General features: G+C 46.6%; 1 protein-coding gene and 1 pseudogene across 6 annotated transcripts in view; one reads left to right on the top strand and one right to left on the bottom strand.

Annotated features, from left to right (window-relative positions):
- MTCL1 (microtubule crosslinking factor 1) overlaps positions 1-23,562 on the top strand; it is a 131,051-nt gene that overhangs the window by 33,024 nt on the left and 74,465 nt on the right. The gene's annotated exons all lie outside the window — the stretch shown is intronic.
- On the bottom strand, positions 7,546-7,875 carry LOC101338834 (large ribosomal subunit protein eL33 pseudogene; annotated as a pseudogene).

Raw genomic sequence — 23,562 nt, 5'->3', positions numbered from 1 at the left:
TATTATCTGGAGCTGGGAGGTCTCTTGTGAACCAGTGTCTTGAAGTTGGCTCTCCTACCTCAGAGGCAGAGCCCTGCCTCCTGGCTGGAGCACCAAGAGCCTTTCATCCACACGGCTCAGAATAAAAGGGAGAAAAAGTAGAGGGAATTAGTAGACGTATGAGGAAAGAAAGAAGGAAAGGAGGGAAGGAAGGAGGGAGGGAAGGAAGGAAGGAAGGAAGGAAGAAAGAAAGAAGCAAAGAAGGAAAGAAGGCAAGAAGGAACGAAAGGAGGGAGGGAGGGAGGGAGGAAGGAAGGAGGGAAAGAAGGAAAAACAAAAAGAAAGAAGATACAGTAAAAATAAAATAAAGTATAATAAAGTTATTGAATTAAAAAATTCTTAATTAGAAAAAAAAAAAAAAGGACGGATAAAACCTTAGGACAAATGTTGGAAGCAAAGCTGTACAGACAAAGTCTTACACAGAAGCGTACACATACACCCTCACAAAAAGAGGTAAAGGGGGAAAAATCATAAATCTTGCTGTCAGAGACCACCTCCTCAATTTGGGATGATTCGTTGTCTAAAGGAGGGAAGGAAGGAAGGAAGGAAGAAAGAAAGAAGCAAGGAAAGAAAGAAGGCAAGAAGGAACGAAAGGAGGGAGGGAGGAAGGAAGGAAGGAGGGAAAGAAGGGAAAACAGAAAGAAGATACAGTAAAAATAAAATAGAGTATAATAAAGTTATTGGATTAAAAAATTCTTAATTAGAAAAAAAAAAAAAAGGGACGGATAGAACCTTAGGACAAATGTTGGAAGCAAAGCTATACAGACAAAGTCTTACACAGAAGCGTACACATACACCCTCACAAAAAGAGGTAAAGGGGGAAAAATCATAAATCTTGCTGTCAGAGACCACCTCCTCAATTTGGGATGATTCGTTGTCTAAAGGAGGGAAGGAAGGAAGGAAAGAAAGAAAGAAAGAAAGGACGAAGGTAAAGTATAATAACGTTCTTAAAATTAAAATTGATTATTAAGAAAAAAAATTTTAAGAAAAAAACATGGACGGATAGAACCTAGGACAAATGGTGGAAGCAAGACTATACAGACAAGATCTCACACAGAAGCATACACATACACATTCACAAAAAGAGGAATAGGGAGAAAAATCATAGATCTTGCTCCCAAAGTCCACCTCCTTAATTTGGGATGATTGGCTGTCTATTCATGTATTCCACAGATGCAGGGTACATCAAGTTGATTGTGGAGCTTTAATCCGCTGCTTCTGAGGCTGCTGGGAGAGATTTCCCTTTCTCTTCTTTGTTCTCACAGCTCACAGGGGCTCAGCTTTGGATTTGGCCCTGCCTCTGCGTGTAGGTCGCTGGAGGGCGTCTGTTTTTTGCTCAGACAGGACGGGGTTAAAGGAGCCGCTGATTCGGGGGTTCTGGCGTACGGAGGCCGGCGGCGGGGAGGGAGGGGCACGGAATGCGGGGCGGGCCTGCGGCGGCAAAGTCCGGCGTGACTCTGCACCAGCCCGAGGCCCGCCGTGCGCTCTCCCGGGGAAGTCGTCCCCGGATCCCGGGAACCCGGCAGTGGCGGGCTGCACAGGCTCCGCGGAAGAGGGGAGTGGAGAGCGACCTGCGCTCGCACACAGGCCCCTTGGTGGCGGCAGCAGCAGCCCCAACGTCTCCCGCCCGCCTTGGGGTCCGCGCCTCCAGCCGCGGCTTGCGCCCGTCTCTGGGGTCCGCGCTTTCAGCCGCGGCTCGCGCCCGTCTCTGGGGTTCGCGCTTTTAGCCGCGGCTCGCGCCCGTCTCTGGAGTTCCTTTAAGCAGCGTTCTTAAACCCCTCTCCTCACGCACCAGGAAACAAAGAGGGAAGAAAAAGTCTCTTGCCTCTTCGGCAGGTGCAGGCTTTTCCCCGGACTCCCTCCCGGCTAGCTGTGGTGCACTAACCCCTTCAGGCTATGTTCAAGCCGCCAACCCCAGTCCTCTCCCTGCGCTCCGTCCGAAACCGAAACCCTAGCCTCAGAGCCTCAGCTCGCAGCCCCGCCCGTCCCGGCGGGTGAGCAGACAAGCCTCTCGGGCTGGTGAGTGCCGGTCGGCACCGATCCTCTGTGCGGGAATCTCCCCGCTTTGCCCTCCGCACCCGTTGCTGTGCACTCCTCCGCGGCTTCGAAGCTCCCCCCTCCACCTCCCGCAGTCTCCGCCCGCGAAGGGGCTTCCTAGTGTGTGGTAACTTTTCCTCCTTCACAGCTCCCTCCCACTGGTGCAGGTGCCGTCCCTATTCTTTTGTCTCTGTTTATTCTTTTTTCCTTTTGCCCTACCCAGGTACGTGGGGAGTTTCTTGCCTTTTGGGAGGTCTGAGGTCTTCTGCCAGCCTTCAGTAGGTGTTCTGCAGGAGTTGTTCCACGTGTAGATGTATTTCTGGTGTATCTGTGGAGAGGAAGGTGATCTCCGCGTCTTACTCTTCCGCCATCTTCCCTTACTCTCCCCCATGTGGCTTTTCTTAAAAAATAATTAAACTGTAGCCAGAGGGACTTCCCTGGCGGTCCAGTGGGTAAGACTCTGCGCTTCCACTGCAGGGGGCACAGGCTCCACACCCTGGTGGGGGAGCTAAGATCCCTCATGCTGCACAGCACGGCCAAAAAATATATATATATGTAGCCATAGCACGTATTTCTGGATAATTTAAACTCCGCTAGACGGTTAACCGCATCCAGTTTGTAATGCGGGAATAAATAACACTTCTCTTTTCAAAATATACATTTGATGCTGGAGGGGGTGGTCTGTCAAATGTATACACTGTACGTGGTGTTAGTGACGTCGTATGATTTGGATAACTTTTATCCTCAAACGCAGAATCAAGAGTCCGAGAAATAGAAATGCTTAGAAGATGCTGCCTGGTATGACTGTTTCCCGACTACACTGTCTTGGCATTTCTCTGACTCACGTGAGAACCATCAGACATTGAGTGGTATGATCATGGGCCAAAGAAGCTGTTTTCATTTTTCTCCTTCAGTCGTCAGAAATTATTCAGCATTGAAAAGACGCCAAGCTGTATATATAGTTACGCATCTGTGCAGAACGTCTTGCTGTTGAGCAGTTGATTGCCAGCATTTGAATCCCTGACATAAGGATGAGCCTGGGAGAAATGAGAGAGAGACCTTGAGCCTCCAGGGTGCTTCGCCTTGGGCTGGTCAGTTCCTGTGCTGAGAGAAGGCTTGTGTGGGAGGCTTGGTTCTCATTGTCCCCCAGCGTCACAGATGTTCTTTTTGGTGACCCACAGCAGGTTGACTGGGACAAGGGAATGTCCAAAACACAGAAGCATTCATCAGATGGTTGGTGTTTGAGCGTAGATGTTCTTCAGCTTTGGACGCTGGGAGCCCAGGCAAAGCTGTATTTACTCCCCAAGCCCAGACTTGTGTGGATGATTTAACCCTGAACAGTTGGAGTAGCCTCTTGGTGGTGGTTTGCCCGTCTCACGCAGCTTCCCCTCTTCCGGCTGGAGGTCTCACCATAGTCTGAGCAGGGCTGGGAGCCGGAGGGGGCTGTTTGGGGGAAACCAGGGGTGAGATATGGCGGCACCGGCTACCGTTTCCATACCCCCCGCCCCAGGACTATTGGTCAAGGCGCTGGGAGCGGGGGAGGGGGCTGCGAAGAGGCTTGTGGATGTTCCATCACCTGTGCTTATTCCCGGGGATTAGCAATAATGTTTTTCATGAGTGAAACAAAGTCTGAAAAATCCTCCCTTATTTTTGTGGCTCCTAGCAAATAGGACAGTTCAAAGATGATGTAATTTTATGCAACAAGTGCCTGTCTGTCTGGGTCTAATGCGTGTGTTTAAAACACTCTTAATGATCGAGAGCTTTACACGCTCCTCCTGGAGGAGTTGTAGGAACTTCTCTGGGTGAAATGAGATGCCTTCCTTCTGGCCAACTGAGTCCATGGTTGGGCCGCTCGCTTCCTTTTCAACTTTGAAGTGTCGCTGGGAGTTTCTTGTTGTTTCCAAGGGTTCTCTTGTGTAGGGTTTGGGTTTGGATTTATTTTTAAACCAGGTAACTCACAGGGTCACTAAGTGACGCGGCCCAGGTGTCGCATAACCCTCACATTGTCGTATAACATTGCACATTGGGATTGCACGACGAATCCCTGCTGAGCCATCGCTCAGAGATGGTTTCTCAGCCTCGGCTCTGCGGGTGTTTTGGGCTGGATAACTCTTTGCCGCGGGAGGCCACTCTGTGCCCTGTAGGATGCGTAACAGCATCTCTGGCCTCCACCCACTGGATGCCAGTAACAACCCTCCATTTGTGCCAGTGTCTATGGGCAAAGCCAAGTGTCCCTGGGGAGGGAGGGGCCCCAAGTTACCCCCAGTTGAGCACCACCGGCTGGGAGAGAGAGACCACGTGCACAGTCTGGCCCGACACCTCTCCCCCAGCTCCCCTGGAGCTTCGGAGGGAAGCATCCCTGCAACCAGATGGGCGTGGGGTGCTGTCCACGTGCCCATGGCCTTGACAGCGGAGTCGTGTTCTTCCTCTCGAGGGAGGGATGGTTTGACATGATTGTGAGGGGCTGCATAGGCTGTTCTGGTACCTTCGGAAGCCTCCTCATCTCCCTCCTCGCCCTGTATGGGCGGATACACACACACACACACACACACACCACACACGACACACCACACACACACACACACACACACACACCGCCGAGCCTCCCCAGTGACGTCTGAGCTCGGCTAATTATTAGATTTTCCCGGGGGCAGGCTGGTGACAGGATGTGCAGAAAGCAGACACTGCTCGTTCGCCTTTGCTCTCAACCTCTTGACAAACATCTTCAGAGGTGCCCTTTGAAATGGGAAGGTGGGAGGGTAGACGTTCGGGTCTTTCTTTGCAGGAGGATTAGAGACCAGCAGTGCTCAGAGCAGGGAATAAGGTGTGCTCCCTGCTCCTTGGCTTTTATTAGGAGGTGAAAGGGGTCTTGTAAACCCGTGCCGAGGACGAGCCCTTGAGCCCTGTGACACTCGCCCCAGCTGCCTGATAGAAGAATCCCTGGGGAGGTTACAAACCCAGATGCCAGGCTACACCCTGGCCAGTTGCGTCAGAGCATCTGGGGGTGGGACCCAGGCATCTGAGGGGTTGGGTGTGTTCTGTTTGTTTCTCAGGCAGCTGTGTTTTGTAAAACTTCCCGGTGCTTTTAGATCAGCTGCCGTCACTGCCCTGGGAGGATGTTGTGTCTGGAGCATCTCTGTAATTGTAGCTAAATAGTTCCCACCTAGGAGTGGAGCTGTGGGTGGGTGAGATTAACGAAGGGTGAAAGAAGAGTTTGCAGGACAGGCGTTTGGGGAAGAGGAGGCCTTGGAGTGACCTCTTTCCATCGAAGCAGAGGCCCAGACGACGGGCGGCAGCGTGTAACTGCCCTCGGGCGTGAGTCGGTGCCCAGCCTCAAGTTGTGTGTTTATGACCACGGCAGTCGTAAAGGGCCATGACCATGGGGCTTCCTGGCCGCTAATTATAGTTTTCCTAACGCACATCACAGGCCTGATTCCGGCCTGCTCATGACAGTGGAATTCATCTCTCTCAGGTTCGTTGGAACCTGCCACTCGTCAAATTTGCTCTGCCCCTTTAGTTGTCTTTTTTCTCTTCTGTCCTTTCCCTCTTTGGCTCATCTGCAGCGTGCACACTTCTAGCTGTTGTGGATTGTGTTGTTTGTGTGTGACTCTGGTTCTCCAGGTGACAGCGGGACAGGAACCCGCATTAGGGGGCAGGGTGGCTGTGTGGTCAGTCTCTCCTGTCCTCCTGGTAGCCTCTGAGCCTCTCATGGGGACTTTGAAACCACCCACCCGAGCACTGGGACTTTGTTTCATTCAACTGAACACATTGTCAGTAAAAGGACACTCTTGGGACTTCCCTGGTGGTCCAGCGTGCTTTCACTACAAGGGGTGCGGGTCTGATCCCTGGCTGGGGAACTAAGATCCCACATGCCTCGTGGCGAGGCCAAAAATTTTCTTCTTAATTTTTGAAAAGGGAATAAAAGGACACTCTTGAATTTAATGTATATAAAAATATGACTTTTACACTAAACAAATGGGACTCAGTAGGGAAAACGTAAAATAGTTGATGTCTCCCCACAATTGCCTCATTCTAATTTATCTTATGAGTCTAGTCCTTCCCTGCTTCTTAAATGAAATCTAGATCTATAATTTCTATGGTCACTCTTGAATAATACATAGCCGTCTGTTCACTTTTAACTCCCCCAAATAGTCTCATTTCTGTAATTAAAATAATGATTCTTTTATAATGGTCAAACTCAAGGCCATGATATGTCCCACCAGTGGGCCCCTCTGACCAGTGGCTTGGCTTTCTTGTCTCTTGTTTTGGGGGCCATTTCAGCAGAATAAAGTGAATTTGGTTTGGGAAAGTGTTTGCTACTTTATTATTGGGTGCATAACAATTCATGATTATCATAACTTGGTAGGTGGTTCTCCTGTTATTAAATGCATTGTCTCTGTTAGTGCTTTTGCCTTGGATTCCAACGTGTCTGATGCTGCTCTCAGTATCACATTGTACCAATATTGCTACATCGGCTTTCTTTGCAGTATTGTTTGCTGGTATAATTTTTTTACTTTTTTGTTTTCAACTTTTCTGTGTCATGTTTTAAGCAGTTTAAGGCTGAGTGTGTGTGAGAGGTAATCCACGTTTATCTTAATAAGTGAGTTTGTTCCATTTAGAGTTACTGTGATTGCACTTAGAGTTGGACTTGTTCTGCTATGTTATTTACTTTTCCTGCCACCATGTTTTTTTTTTTCTTCTTTTTGTAACCTTCCTGCATTCCATCAAAAATACAGGGCTTGTTTTTTTTCTCTCTCTGTTGGTTTAGAATTTATATCTCTGTTCTTTGCAAATTTTAACAAACATACTTAAAAGGGTATTTACCATTCTCCTGAAGGACACAAACTCCCTCTGACACTGTGACTTGCTGAAAATAATTGAGTGTCAAATCCCTGCTACCCCATTTTAAGGTCCATTTTATTTTAATTGTAAGTACTTATGCTGATTCACCTTTTACATCTAAATTTACCAACTTTGGTTACCATTTTCTTTCCAGGTTCTGTTACTTCTTGCTGGGATGCATTTAGGGTTATTTCAGTAAGCATAAGTAGGAGATAATCTCTGCACAGAGGCCCCTGTCTATCTAAAAAATACTCTCAAATGGTAATTTAATTGGGTAGAGAATTTTAGGTTAACAGTTGTTTTCCTCAGCACTTCTAAAGATACAATTCCATTACTTTTTGATACCTGTTGCTGTTGTAGTAACTGTCAGCCTAATTGTTGTTCTTTGCTGGTAATCTGACTTTCCCTCTGGTTCCTTTTAAGTTTTTCTTGTTACCACTGCAGTTTCACATGCAGTGATTCATCTTGATGTGGATTTCTTTTTTTTTTGTAACTTTTATTTTAGTTTTAATGAGATATAATTGACATGCAGCACTGTATAAGTTTAAGGTGTACAGCGTCATGATTTGACATATCATTTTTTTTACAAGAGAACAAATCCACAGTTTTATCTACTTTTCAATAAGTTTAAATCCTTGAAGGGTACAGCATCACACGGATTCTGTGTCCAGTGGCGTTAGCAGGAAGGTTGCTTCCAAATTTGGCACAAACCATGCCACTGTTTCCATGAGTGCGAGTTATCTTTCCCCAGATTACTCTGGTTTTAGATTTTCCACCAGGAGTTACTGTGTTGTTCTTTGCTTTGTACATATAAGCACATCTCTTGCCTAGATAGAAATCAGTTTCATCTCGAGCATATACACCATCAATTTTCAGGAGAGCTGTGTGCTCCCTCTGGTTCCATAGACCCTGCTTATAGTCAGCAAAAATGGCCTTGGACCACAGCCTTCCAGACATATTTGTCATTTTAGAAGTCCTGTTCCCAGCAGGCTGGAGCACCCATTCTTGGAGGTCAGGGGACCAGCACCGTCAGTCCCATATCTCCTCCATTCTGTCTTCCCTGTTGCTGGATTCCATAGAAATCATGAGCTGGTGGAGCCTCGGGGCCACACCAGTGCCTCGTTGAGGCATATAGCCGAGCCTCCCCCACTTGTTTGCCCCCGGAGTTTCATATATCATTAAATGATTATCACAGTAAGTTTAGTAAGCACGCATCACCTCATATAAATACAAAATTAAAGAAATCAGGAAAAAATTTTTTCTTCCGATGAGAACTCTTAGGATTTACTCAGAACAGATGTCCTATATGTGGATTTCCTCTTATTTATCCACCTTGGGACTTGCAATGTGTTCTCATTTCTTATTGATTGTGGTGGCCCAGCCTGTCTAGCGCAGGGTATGTTTGCTGATGTCTGGGTCCCATTGCCCGGCAGTGTCTGGCAGGCATAGCTGACGACGCAGAGACTGGTAGCAGAAGGTCTCAGTCGGAGCTTCTGGAAGTGAAGATCTGTTTCCCCGAAATACAGGCTCTCTGAGGCAGCCACCGTGTAAATCTTACTGGAGTGCATTGGTCTAAAAGAATAAATATATTTCAATTTTCTTATTTCACCTCTAATGCTCTTCATGAAATAACAGTTTTAGTCAGTTTCATAGTCAACAGCATTTCCCTCCAAAAACGTTTTGCCTTGTCTCCCTTTCCATACTGGAGGACTTTCCTTTCTGTCTGTAGCTATTCACTGGAGCCGCAACCGCCATCCAACTAAAAAGCTTAGGAACCCTCTGCTCTGAGCTTACTAGTGCAGTTTTTGTTGTTGTTTGTTTTGCGGTACGCGGGCCTCTTACTGCAGTGGCCTCTCCCGTTGCGGAGCACAGGCTCCGGACGCGCAGGCTCAGCGGCCATGGCTCACGGGCCCAGCCGCTCTGCAGCACGTGGGATCCTCCCGGACCAGGGCACGAACCTGTGTCCCCTGCATCGGCAGGCGGACTCCCAACCACTGCGCCACCAGGGAAGCCCCCACTAGTGCAGTTTTTAAACGATAATTTTATGCATTGACCATTTGCTGGAGCACAATATTGTCATTCTAGCTAAGTTACTCTATATACTAATAAGTGTTTGCATTTATGGGTCTTACAGATGTATTTTTGTCCCCAGTTTAAAGTAGGAAACTCAGAGTGAGCGAGTAGGCGATTTTGGTTTTCTCTTGCAAAGTTATTTTTTTATAGGTGCTCTTTTTAATTTATTTTTTGATTGAAGTATAGTTGATTTACAGTGTTGTGTTAGTTTCAGGTGTACAGCAAAATGATTCAGTTATATATGTATATATACGCATATGTGTATGTATATATATGTATATTCTTTTTCAGATTGTTTCCCATTATAGGTTATTTAAAAATAATGCATATAGTTCCCTGTGCTATACAGTAGGTCCTTGTTGGTTATCTATTTTATATATAGTAGTGTGTATCGGTTAATCCCAAACTCCTAATTTATCCCTCCCAGTCCTTTCCCCTTTGGTAACCATGAGTTTGTTTTCTATGTGTGTGGGTCTCTTTCTGTTTTGTATATATGTTCATGTGTATCTTTTTTTTAGATTCCGCATATAAGCAATATCATATGATATTTGTCTTTGCCTGGCTTACTTCACTTAGTATGATAATGTCTAGGTCCATCCATGTTACTGGAAATGGCATTGTTTTAGTCTTTTTTATGACTGAGTAATATTCCATTGTATGTATATATATACACACACACACACACAGCACATCTTCTTTATCCATTCATCTGTTGATGGACATTTAGGCTGCTTCCATGTCCTGGCTATTGCAAATAGTGCTGCAGTGAACATTGGGGTGCAGGTATCTTTTCAAATTACGGTTTTCTCAGGGTATATGCCCAGGAGTGGGATTGCTGGATCATATGGTAGCTCTATTTTAGTTTTTTAAGGAACCTTCTTACTGTTCTCCATAGTGGCTGCACCAATTTGCATTCCCACCAACAGTGTAGGAGGGTTCCCTTTTCTCCACACCCTCTCCAGCATTTATTATCTGTAGACTTTTTGATGATGGCCATTCTGACCGGTGTGGGGTGGTACCTCATTGTAGTTTTGATTTGCATTTCTCTAATAAGTAGCAGTGTTGAGCATCTTTTCATGTACCTTTTGGCCATCTCTATGTCTTCTTTGGAGAAATGTCTATTTAGGTCTTCTGCCCGCTTTTTGATTGGGTTGTTTTTTTTTTTTTGATATTGAGCTGTATGAGGTGTTTTTATATTTTGGAGATTAATCCCTTGTTGGTTGCATCATTTGCAAATATTTTCTCCCATTCTGTAGGTTGTCTTTTCATTTTCTTTATGGTCTCCTTTGCTGTGCAAAAGCTTTTAAGCTTAATTAGGTCCCATTTGTTTATTTCTGTTTTTATTTCCGCTATTCTCGGAGGCAGATCCAAAAAGATGTTGCTGTGATTTATGTCAAAAAGTGTTCTGTCTTCCTCTAGGAGTTGTATAGCAGCCAGTCTTACATTTAGGTCTTTAATCCATCTTGAGTTTATTTTGTGTATGGTGTTAGGGAGTGTTCTATTTTCTTTCTTTTACATACAGCTGTCCAGTTTTCCCAGCACTATAGGTACTCTTAATGCAAAGCCCCGTGGGTTGATAGCATGATTTTTGAGGAGCTAGTCTTTAATATTTGGAGACAAGTTGGCCAGTAAACACACATAATTAGAAAACTGCCTTGGGAGACTTGGGAAATCTAGCGGACCATTTGCAGAGAATGAAGGCATGGTGTTTCTTTTGCTTTTGGAACGGAAACTAGAGCTGCCTCCTGTGAGCTTGCCCCGCAACACCGCACCCCCGAACACATTCTGCCCAAGAGCTGCCTTTTCAAGTCAGGTTGGACTGACCTGGTCTGTGGATGAGTAGCACACGGCGCTTTGAGAGTTGGGAGGGAAGCTCACCGACTCCTTCTTGGCCAACTTCTACCCTGCCTGGCTCTAGCCGCTACAGCGTATCCACAGACCAGGCTCCACGGAGCGAGAAATCACAGAAGAAGACCTCAGCACCAGGGGCTGTGTTGGAAGGGGGGCCAGTTAACTCGTGGAAGACACCGCAGAAGCCTGGAACTGGTGGGTTTCAGTGCTTGTCATGCGCATCTGAGAAAACATCCCTGAAATGTGGGAGCTAAGGGGTGGCAGAGGGGTGCTGCCAGGAGGCAGGTTCCCCGGCAGGACTGGGGTGTGTGCACAGTAGGGGAGAGGCAGTGACCGAGGGCTGCCTGCCAGGAGCATGAACGTGCCTTCCTGTAGAAATCCCTCTGCGTATCTGTGGCGTCTGTAAGAGAGCCTACGCTGCCTGGGATGTTTCTTCCCTTGTTATTAAGGACGCATGTTCCAGAGATGCACGCCAGCATCTGTCAGAGAGGTCAGAGTAATTCAAGAACGGACGAGAGCATTATTTATCTTGGTGAAGTCTGGTCAGGGAGGGCTGTGTGCACGTGGATGTGCTGGACGGAGGGTCGCCCCCGACGGCTGTGATTGTAAAGAGGAGCGGGGAGTGACGTAGCTTGTCTCTGGGTTATTAAAACAACCATCTCCTTGGAAAACAACTGAGCGTCTCCCGGAGCCTGTTCTGCTGAGCGAGTTTGGAGGCGAATGTGTCCTAGTAATTAGTTAGTAAAGAAATAGTTGTATGTTGCTCTTTTACTCACTCACCTCCATCTGGCTTGTTTTTTCCATTAATGAAAGTCCAGTCTTTAGAGCTCTCTTACTGCGTTCAGGGAAGCGGAAACCTGCTCAACTCTGAGAAATCCTTAACAAATAAGATAATGGCCATTTCGAGATAGTGCTTCATGCTTGGGTTTATTTGCACCTTTCAGCCCCTGTGAGGGGAACTGTTTCATCACCCCCATGGGACAGATGCCCTCGAGCCCAAGGAGATGAAGGTGTGTAACCTAAGACAGTTCCTTGCGAGAACCTTGTGGCTTGCTCGGGGCAGGGACTGTGGCTGTCGTTGTGTCCTGAGTGCCAAGGTGGTGCCTGGGCCAGAAGTTGCTCTGATATTTGGTCAGTGAAGTTAAAAATGGAGCATCAAGTGCCAACCGAGTGGTCTCCTCACCGCACGCCTCATGCGGGAGGATACTTGCTTTTGGCGAACATTTCGAAGTGGGATGAGTGGAAGGTTGAAGGGTCTTGGGATTTTTGTTGTGAAACCTCGGTCAGGTCTGCAAAAATGATATGGGTGCTGACGGCAAACTGCACAACCGAGAAAAGCCTGCGGGATGGGAAATGTGAGTGGAATAACAGCTAAATAGAAAACTGCAGGAGACGAGAGGAGAGGGCCCGATGCACCCACCGGCGAGGAAGGGCGTGAGGGAAGTAAGCAGAAACTCGCACATCGGTTAGCGGGTGCCGTAAATTGCAATGCGGTTGCTGCCGGGAGTTCATTTCTCTGTGCTCATCACATCAGGTTAATGGAGAGTTAAATGGCTCTTGAAACAGGCCGGCTGGAGGAGCTGGGAGCTGGGTCCTGTGTCCCGGGGCCTGGCCATGCTCTGCAGGGGAGGCTCCCTTGCCCGTGCTCCGAGCTGCTTCCATTGCTGCCTGTCCGGCTCCCCCCTGGGGGGCTGCAGCAGAAGTAAGTCACTCGCTGGCTAAAATGAAGGTTTTTTAGGACTGTGTTCTTTTCTGGAGACTCTAGGAGAGCATCCGTTTCCTTGCCCTTTCCAGCCTCCAGGCACATTCTCATTTCTGGGCTCAAACCCTCTTCCTCCACCTTCAGATCCAGCAATGGCAGGATTCTCTCTCCTGCTTCCATTTCAAGGACCCTGATGACATGGAGCCCACTGGGATAACTCAGGAGAAGGTCAGCTGATTAGCAGCTGTAATTACCCTTTGGCATATGGCATCATGCAGTCGCAGGTTCCGTGGATTAAGGAAGCGGGCCTTTTGGGGAGGAGGGAATTGTTCTGCCTTCCGCAGCAGGGAAACAAGTTTAAAGCTGGTGAGGCTACAGCTCGTTTATTCCTTCCTGCAATTGCATAGTTGGGAAATTGAGGCCTGGGGCGTAACATTTATTATGCACCACAGGGTATTAAATGCTTCCAATGCTTGTCTAATCTTCATGACCACCCTTTGAAGTGGGCATTTTTATGTTCCCACTTTAATGCTAAGAAAACCAAGGCTCACAGCTGACAAGCCTGCCCTCTGTCAGCCTGCCCTGTGTCGCAGAGCCGGTATGTGGCAGAGCTGAGAATCTCACACCTCCAGGTGTGAGAGGGCCCAGCCCATCCATACCCTTCCTACCACCTACCACATGCTGGGTGGGTGTAGCTCCCTAACAGATCCCCGGTTTCCTGCCTGGTGTTCTTTTTCCGTTATACCATTCTGCCAGCTCACATTTTCCTCCAGTGATGGAGCAATAATACATTTTCCAGAAGTTCCTTTTTCAAGGAAGATTGCAGTATCATTGGTATTTCAAGCCTTTTCAACTTTTGTCACTCCTGATTGCCTTCTCTAAGGGGCACCATGTTTTTCTCATCCCCTCGGAGCATGATTTTTTATTGTGTTGATAAATTGCCCAGTTCAAACACATCAGAAGATTTACGTGGAAATTCTAAGATGAAAACTTCACCTGGTCCCCATTCCTCTCCCTACCTCCTGCTGTTTCTTGGGACTGAATCCTGGATTTCTTTTATTGTCTTTGGCACATTCCTTCTGTCTGTTTTGTTTCTTCTGTCTTTTTTTTTTTTAACAAGCTTGGATACTTTAAAAAAGAATGTATGAACTCCGATGTGTGTATGACCCATTTGAACCCTGGTGTAATATCTGTCAGGTTCTGTGAAAAGCTACAGCAGCCCCTTTGTCCAAGACCACGGCCCTCACATACTGTTTTCTGTTCCTTTTCATCTTTGTAAGGCTCTGGGCTGGGCTGCACTGAAAATCGGAAGAGTCCCTCATTCCGCCACCCAGCCCCATAGGTTCCCTTGTTCTGACGCCTGTGCAGGGCGCAGAACAGGGCAGCCAACCCACAGAAGTTGTCCAGCCATGGTCTTTGGTCTCCACTAATCCCATGATCCACAAGGGGATAAGAGCTGGGGAGAGGTCTGGACTGCTCACAAAGGATCAGAGGGACAAAATCACCTCCTAATATGTGAGAGGGTTTGAGATTTGGAGCGTCTCAGTCGTAAACTAAACTCGTTCTCTTTTGCAAACACTGTTTTTAAAAAACATTACAAACTATATTATACAGAAAAATAATGTATTTAAAATATGTATACATATATGTATATATACATTATATATATTACATATAATATATGTAAAATTTAAAGAAGAAAGTAAAAAGAATACTCATCTTAGACAGTAGAATGTTGCCAGTTTGTTTGACCATCCATGTAAGATAATCTGTCACCCTCAGGTCAACATTATCTTGAATTCTAATTTTTCCTTCCTTTTCTTTATAGTTTGCCAACTGTTTGTATCCCAAAGAAGTATATTGTTTATTTCTTCTAATTTTTATTTTATATTGGAGTAGAGTTGATTAACAATGTTGTATTAGTTTCAGGTGTACAGCAGTGATTCAGTTATACATGCACATGTATCTATTCTTTTTCAAATTCTTTTCCCATTTAGGTTACTACAGAATATTGAGCAGAGTTCCCTGTGCTATACAGTAGGTCCTTCTTGGTTATCTATTTGAAATAAAGCAGTGTGTATATGTCAATCCCAAACTCCCAATTTATCCCTCCACCCCACCTTTCCCCTCTGGTAACCATAAGTTTGTTTTCTAACTCTGTGAGTCTATTTCTGTTTTGTAACTAAGTTCATTTGTATCATTTTTTTAAGATTCTGCACATAAGCGATGTCATATGATATTTGTCTTTCTCTGTTTGACTTACTTAGTATGATGATCTCTAGGTCCTTCTATGTTGCTGCAAATGGCATTATTTTATTCTTATCGCTGAGTAGTGTTCCATCGTATATATGTACCACATCCTCTTTATCCATTCCTCTGTTGATGGAGATTTAAGTTGCTTCCATGTCTTGGTTACTGTAATAAATAGTGGTGCAATGAACACTGGGGTGCATGTATCTTTTTGAATTATGGTTTTCTCCAGATATATGCCCAGGAGTGGGATTGCGGGATCATATTGTAGTCCTATTTTTAGTTTTTTAAGGAACCTCTCTACTGTTTTCCATAGTGGTTGTATCAATTTACATTCCTAGCAGCAGTGTAGGGTTCCCTTTTCTCCACACCCACTCCAGCATTTACTGTTTGTAGACTTTTTGATGGCTATTCTGACTGGTGTGAGGTGATATCTCATTGTAGTTTTGATTTGCATTTCTCTAATAATTAGCGATATTGAGCATCGTGTTGCGATGTTGGCATTTTCACGTGCCTCTTGGCCACCTGTATGTCTTTGGAGAAATGTCTGTTTAGGTCTTCTGCCCATTTTTTGATTGGGTTTTCTTTTGATGTTGAGCTGCATGAGTTCGTAAATTTTGGAGACTAATCCCTTGTCAGTCACGTCGTTTGCAAACATGTTCTCCCATTCTAAGTGTTGTCTTTTCGTTTTGTTCATGGTTTTCTTTGTTGTGCAAAAGCTTTTAATTTTTTGTTTGTTTTGTTTGTTTTTTGCGGTACATGGGCCTCTCACTGTTGTGGCCTCTCCCGTTGCTGAGCACAGGCTCCGGACGTGCAGGCTCAGCGACCATGGCTCATGGGCCCAGCTGCTCCACAGCACGTGGGATCTTCCTGGACCAGGGCACGAACCCGTGTCCCCTGCATCGGCAGGCGGACTCCCAACCACTGCGCCACCAGGGAAGCCCAATCATATGATTTTTATTCTTCAGTTTGTTGATGTGGTGTATCACACTGATTGATTTGCAGGTATTGAAAAATCCGCGCATCCCTGGGATAAATCCCACTTGATCGTGGTGTTTGATCCTTTTAATGTGCTGCTGGATTCCATTTGCTAGTATTATGTTGAGGATTTTTGCGTCTATGTTCATCAGTGATATTGGCCTGTAATTTTCTTTTTTTTGTTGTATCTTTGTTTTTGGTATCAGGGTGATGGTGGCCTCATAGAATGAGTTTGCGAGTGTTCCTTCCTCTGCAATTTTTTGGTATAGTTTCAGAAGGATAGGTGTTAACCCTTCTCTAAATGTTTGGTAGAATTTGCCTGTGAAGCCATCTGGTTCTGGACTTCTGTTGGTTGGGAGTTTGTTTTTCTTTTTACCCTTTTGGGAAATTTGATATTCTAACCTAGGTAACTCCAAATTAAAAAATGCCAGCTTTTTCATAAATTTTTGTACAGTTCCACTTGCAGTTACATATAAACTTAGATATTAGTGATATTTTTAAAAATAAAAGGGAAGGCTTTTGCCAACTTTTAAAAAAATGTTTATTTTCTTACTAGTCATACATTTTATACACATCAGTGTATATATGTCAATCCCAATCTCCCCATTCATCCCACCCCCACCCCCACCCCCCCACCGCTTTCCCCTTGGTGTTCATACGTTCATTCTCTACATCTGTGTCTCAATTTCTGCTCTGAAAACCGGTTCATCTGTACCATTTTCTAGGTTCCACATATATGCGTTAATATACAATATTTGTTTTTCTCTTTCTGACTTACTTCACTCTGGTTGGGAGTGTTTTAATCACAGTTTCAGTTTCATTACTTGTGATTGGTCTGTGCATATTTTGTATTTCTTCCTGGTTCAGTCTTGGGAGATTGTACCTTTCTAAGAATTTTTTCATTTCTTCTAGGTTGTCTATTTTATTGGCATATAGCTACTTGCAGTAGTCTCTTATGATCCTTTGTGTTTCTGTAGTGTCTGTTATAACTTCTCCTTGTTCATTTCTAATTTTATTGAATTGAGCCCTCTCCCTTTTTTTTCTTGATGAGTCTGGCTAAAGTTTTGTCAATTTTGTTTTTCTTTTCAAAGAACTGGCTTTTAGTTTCATTGATCTTTTCTATTTTCTTTGTCTCTATTTCATTTATTTCTGCTCTGATCTTTATGATTTCTTTCCTTCTACTAACTTTGGGTTTGGTTTGTTCTTTCTCTAGTTGCTTCAGGTGTAAGGTTAGGTTGTTGATTTGAGGTTTTTCATGTTTCCTGAGGTATATTGTTTAGTTTTGCTTTTTTTTTTTTTTTTTTTCGGTACGCCGGCCTCTCACTGTTGTGGCCTCTCCCGCCGCGGAGCACAGGCTCCGGACGCGCAGGCCCAGCGGCCATGGCTCACAGGCCCTGCCGCTCCGCGGCATGTGGGATCTTCCCGGACCGGGGCACGAACCCGCGTCCCCTGCATCGGCAGGCGGACTCCCAACCATCTGCGCCACCAGGGAAGCCCGTCTTGCTTATTTTTGAATAAGCAATGGAATGGAGTCATACTGTAGATAGTCTTCTGTGACATATTGTATCACTGGATGGTACAGTTTTGATATTCATCCATGCTGATGCAGGTAGCTGTAGTCTATTCATCGTCACTGCTCTTTGTTACGGGCACTGTCTGGATTTCTCCTCTTGTCTTTTGGGTTGTTTGGTTGCTTCTCGTTATTATAAAACCGTGTTTCTGGTTATTATGTAACCATGTCATAAAAAGATGCCTCGGCATCTCCCCGTTCCTGTGTGTCATCACTTCTCCAATGTATATTCCTAAGAGGAGGTGTGCTGGGCTATAGGATGTGTACGTGTTCAACTTATGTTATTTTTGTTGTTTAAAAATTGTGGCAAAATATACGTAACATAACGTTTAGCGTTTTGACCCTTTTTTGGGGTAGAGTTTAGTGACATTAAGCTCATTCACATTATTGTGCTACCATCACCAACATCCATCTCCAGAGCATTTTTTCTTCTTACAAAACCGAAACTCTGTGCCCATCAAACACGAATTTCCTATTCTCCCGCCTTCCAAGCCCTTAGCAGCCACCATTCTACTTTCTGTCTCTATGAATTTGGCTACTCTAGGTACCTCGTATAAGTGGAATCATGCAATATTTGTCCTTTTATGACTGGCTGATTTTTCTTAGCATGATGTCCTGAGGTTCATGCGTGTTATAACACGTCGGAATTTCCTTCCTTGTTAAAGCTAAATAATATTCTACTGTGTGTATTGACCACATTTTGTTTACCCATTGATCTGTCAGACACTTGTGTTGCTTTCACCTCTTGGCTCTTGTGAACAATATTGCTATGAACATGGGTGTACAAATATCTCTTCAAGTCCTACTTTCAATTCTTCTGGGGTACATACTCAGAAGTGGAATTTCTGGATCAGATGGTAATTCTATTTTTAATGTTTTGAGGGCCCTCTGTTCTTTTCCACGATGGCTGAACTCTTTTACATTCCATCAGCTATGCACAAGGAGTTCCAGTTTATCCACATCCTCACCAACACTTGTTATTTTCTAATTTTTTCATAGCATCCGTCCTAGTGGGTGTTAAAAGGTGTCTCATGGTGGTTTTGACCTGTGTTTCCACAATGACTGGTGATGCTGAGCATCTTTTCATGTGCCTATCGGCCATCTGTGTCTCTTCTTTGGACAAATGTCTATTTAAGTCCTTTGCATATGTTCCATTTTACTAAGAAATGCCAAATGGTTTATCAAAGTGGTTGTAGTAGCTTATACCTAACCAGCAATTTATGAAAATTTCATTATGCCTATCTGTGCCAACTCTTGTATGGTCAGACTTTCTGCCATCTGCTGAATGAAATGATATATCCTTATGGTTTTAGCTTGCAAATGCTATAAAGTGTCATCTTCTGGTTTGTGATGTATCGTTCTCATTTTTTGGGGTAATATCTTTTGATGAACAGAAGTTTAAATTTTAATGTGGTTAAATTGATCAGTCTTGGGCTTCCCTGGTGGCGCAGTGGTTGAGAGTCCGCCTGCCGATGCAGGGGGCACGGGTTCGTGCCCCGGTCCGGGAAGATCCCACATGCCGCGGAGTGGCTGGGCCCGTGAGCCATGGCCGCTGAGCCTGTGCGTCCGGAGCCTGTGCTCCGCAACGGGAGAGGCCACAGCAGTGAGAGGCCCGCGTACTGCAAAAAAAAAAAAAAAAAAAAATTGATCAGTCTCTTCCTTTATGGCACATGCTCCCAGGTCATGAACATATTTTCCTATAATTTTTTATAGGTTTGACAACTTTCACAATTAGGTTCTTCACCCAAATAGGATTTAGCTGTGAGGTAGGGTGTGAGTGGAGCTTTTCTCATTTCCCCAGGTGGATGACCCGTTGAATTGTTTCTTAGAGCAGTCTGCCCATTATCAGGGACCTTTTGCAAACTGTACACCCTTTTCCCCCTATTCTGACAAGTGAATCCTGAAGTGTGTGTGTGTGTGTTTGTGAAAAAACACCCGGTGGGCTCTGACCTCTGCTCTTGCTGGGAACCGCTGCCACGAGGGGGAATATCTCACCTGTTGACGGGCTGCTAGAGCGTATTAGTAGAGTGGTCTGTTAGTCACGTGCCTTCAGCTCTGTTCAGAGCTAACCGGCTGCCCTCTCAGGGTTGGACCTGGAACCTTGTCTTGTATTATATACTTTTACATGTCTGTGTTCTGAAGAAATGAAGAGAGGGTTGACTGGCAAGTTTATCACAGGTAACATGAGGCAGCTGTAAGGATGCAGCCAAAGGGGTGATGGCCCTGGTTTTCCCACCTGGCAGATGTTTTTTTGACCTGTCCCCCCACGTCCTCCCTGGAGATGATGTTTCCTAGGGGGCCAGCATTTTCTTTTTTAATCGGGGTCGTTCCTGCCTCCCTCCCTAGGCAGGTGGTCATGGGGAGTTGGGAGGCGTGTCTAGGTTGCCTGGGGGATACAGCCATGGCTGTCACTGCTGTTACTGGCGTTGTTATTCTGGGCCAAGGTGAGGGGCATGATGGGGGGGCGTCCCATGTAATTCCAATCCACAAAACCCTGGAGATGCTAAAGTGGGTGCTCCCCCACATGATTCCTTGTCCTCTTTGGAGTAAAATAAGGTTGAGGGTCAGTCGGTGGTCTTCCTTCTTGTAAGGAAGTCTCTCTCCCAAGGTGCTTTTAGGAGCTGCAGACCCTGCTGCCACCTCCCCGCCGCTACGCTTGCTCGCCATCCCCCCACGCTGGAGAGCTGAGTCCTCCCTGTGGCGGAGCCCAGAGCTCCTGGAGCGATGGACGTGGGTTATTGATGCGGGATGATTAACCATAATTATCTCATGCTATTTGGTTGTAATGAATACATACCTGAGGATTGGGTGTGCCTACAATGGGATTTTTTTTTTTAATTGGACTGATCTCTCTGGGCTTCCCATGGGGAAACTCTGTCCTTAAGAGACTTAAAACGCCGAGTTCACTGTAAATGCAAAAAGGGGGGGTGTTCTGTTCTCAGAGAGCGCAGACAGCAGCTGAATGCTGGGAGCCAGTTGCAGGTTTAGCTTGGGAATCTGGCTAAACTTGCAGGTTCGCTTCTCCCCATGACAACTGTTGCCTGGGGCCCACTGATAATCACAGTGGTCATTCTTCCCGAGTGTCCTGCAATGGCCTGGCTCTTCCCAGTGGAAATCTGAGAGGATGCTCAGCTTTCTGGAGTGACTACGTCCACAGCCTTAGACCTTCCCTGGCGGGTCCTCAGGTGCTGCCAACCCACACGGGTACCAGGGACCCCTGGGCTGCCGTCACAAAGTGCCACAAACTGGGTGTTGGCTTAAAAACCAGAAGTTTATTCTCTCCCAGTTGTGGAGTCTAGAATCAAGGTGTCACAGGGCCACGCCGTCTCTGCAGGCTCTGGGGGGGGGGCCTGTCCAGGCCTCTCTGCTCTTCTGCTCCCGGGCTCCCTGGCTTCAGCTGCCTAACTGCCGTCTCTGCCTCCGTCCTCACAAAGACATCTTCCCCTATGTGTCTGCGCCCCACAAGCTGTTCTCTTTCCCTCCCTCTTTATCTCTGTGTCTCTCTGACTCTGCTCCTCTAACGAGGACACCAGTCACGCTGGATTAGGACCTATCCTCGTCCAGGTGATCGCATCTTACCTCAGTGACATCTGCAAAGACCCCGTTTCCAGTTAAGGGTCCATGCACAGGTACGGGGGTTAGGACTGACCAGATCTATTTATTTATTTACTTATTTGGTTGCGCCGGGTCTTAGCTGCGGAAGGCGGGCTCCTTAGTTGCGGCATGTGAGATCTAGTTCCCTGACCAGGGATTGAACCCGGGCCCCCTGCATTGGGGGCGCAGAGGCTTAACCACTGCGCCACCAGGGAAGTCCCATTGAGCAGATCTTTCTGGGGGACACAGTTCACCCCACAGCACTGGACGCCCAGAGATGGAGAGAAAGCCCCTGGAAACTCTCGTAGGAATGTGACATCCACACGCAGGGTCAGTGGGCTTGCATGTTCCGTTTCTTCTCTTGGTAATTCATTTTACTGTACTTCTCTTAAACTGGAGGGGTCGCCTGAGCAGGGCTGCCTGACCCTATCCTCACCGCCTCCCCCCAAGTCCCCCACACTGGGGTCCCCCGAGAGGCCTCCCATGGGGTTCAGGACAGCTGGCTGGACGTCACCCCAGCTCCCCTTCCTCACTTCCATGTCGTGGTGGGTCCACTAGTCCTCAGTTCCCAAACGCTCAGAACTGCCCTTGGCCGCCATCTCTGCAGGCTCCGCGGGCCCAGTCAGCTTCCTCCACCGCAGGGTCTCCTGGTCCTGCCCCTTCAGTTCCGGCCTCTATTGCAGGGGTCCCATCCCCCGCCCCCCACTCGGCCCTGCCCTCCAATCAGTTCTGCACAGTCTCTCCCAATCCCAGCAATCACTGGGGACTGGCTTTCCGGTGGATGAAGTAAACTCCTTAGCTGGGCATCAGGAAGCCCCTTCCACCATTGTCTTCCACGCCATCCCCAGGAGCCCTGGTGACCGCCCAGGCCACGTGCCATACACCTGCTCCTGCCTCCAGGCTGCAGCCCCCTGGTTGGCTGCCCCTGCAGGGCCCTCTCCCCTCCAGTCCCTGGTGCTGAGGCTCCCAGATCCCTGAAGAACCCTCTGGAAGTGAGTGCTCCCCCCCGGGAGCTCCAGCACGCATCACACACTGCCCTGTTTTGTTCTTATTCGGGTGTGCGTCTGGACATCTCTGCTGGACCCTAAGCTCCTTGAAGGCAGACACTGTCTTAGGCGTTTTTATCTCCATCACGGTGGAATTCTATTTAACATATAGTCAAACTCAAATGACTATTTGCTGAATGAATGAATATCGGTGCCAACTAAGGCTGAGCAGCTGAGCCCACTCTGGTGAAGGTGAGGGCCCCTGGCACGTGCGTCCCCATGCAGACAGGTGGAGCTCCTCTCCCTCCCCGCCGAGAATACAGGGCCATCATGCATCGCCACTACATTAGCTGTTGACGCCAACACACTGAGTTGATAAAAATAATTTTTTTTTAAACTGTAACCATTTCTACCTAAGTCCCTTAAAACTCCCCGTGGTTTCTGCTTTTCCTCGACAGTGAAATGTTTTATGACTTTGGTACAATACGTATAATGAGCAAAAGATAAACTCCCACTTGGAGAAAATACTAAACAAAAATTTCGACAAGCTTAAAGGAACCAAATATTTATAACCAAGAGAAAGAAAACGAAAATAGTTGATGGCAACTTATTTAATAACAGGATGAATGAAAATTCAGAGCTACAGAAAAATATCACTGACTCACGTTTTCAGATATATGCCATATATAAGATATATAAATATGTGTAACATACGTATTATATAATATGTGTAACATATGTGTTTCTGTTGGAACTATGGAAATTGATGGATTGGAACAGATTCTTCAGAATTTCTTTTATGTTAGTTCAGGGTCAGCCACTTCTGTGTTTTGGGGTGGAATCAGTGGACCGAGGGTGAGATGTTGGTGAGGGAACCACTTGGTTTGTAAACTGGGACGGACACCAGATCCTTGTATCTTACAACCTGAGGTCATAGGTGGTCACCGCTGCTTTTCAGGGGCTGTCAGTGACCTAAGGGGTGCTGTCCTTTCAAAGCACTTTGATGCACAAGGACGAAAGAAGTGTCCTCTGGTAGCACCACCAGCACATGACACCACCATCGCAGTGTCAGGCCTCATCTCTACTTTTAGTCCTGTTATAAATGGAGACCCAGGGCTCGCCTCGGGTGACCTCAGGAGACAGTTGGCCACTTACCTTATTTGTTTGGCAGCAGTAAGAGATGGGGTTTTTGATCCACCAGCAGCGTTTTTGATTTCTGAGGCTTTCTTCCCTGTGCAGTATCCCCAAACTCATTTCATAAAGGCATCGAAAAGCCATTAGAAAATAACAGCTGCTCTGCGGCACACTGGCTGCAGTTGCCCAGCCTCTGGCCCTGGCCTTGGCAGTGATGGAATTGTTTCAGAGAGGGACGTGCTGGAATGAGAGGGAGGGGTCAGATTGCCTGAGCGGGGCCTCAGGCCATGCAGTGTGACCGCCCTGGGGGCACAGGGTGTGGTGTGGCCGGGTTCAGCCGGCCAAGGGCAGACCACATGAGACGCGTGTCCTGCTCGGATTGTTGGATGAAGGCAGTGGAGCGCCCCAGGAGGGCTTTAAAAGGTGAGTGACACGCTTAGAATTGCCTCTTTGGGAGACGACCAGCAGGAGAGTGACGCCGGAGGAGAAAGGCCAGTTTGGAAGCT

This window comes from Tursiops truncatus, chromosome 13, assembly GCF_011762595.2.
Source record: "Tursiops truncatus isolate mTurTru1 chromosome 13, mTurTru1.mat.Y, whole genome shotgun sequence".
In the NCBI taxonomy this organism is placed as follows: domain Eukaryota; kingdom Metazoa; phylum Chordata; class Mammalia; order Artiodactyla; family Delphinidae; genus Tursiops; species Tursiops truncatus.
The sequence above is the reverse complement of the archived record's forward strand: the minus strand, read 5'-3'. Positions and strand labels throughout refer to the sequence as shown.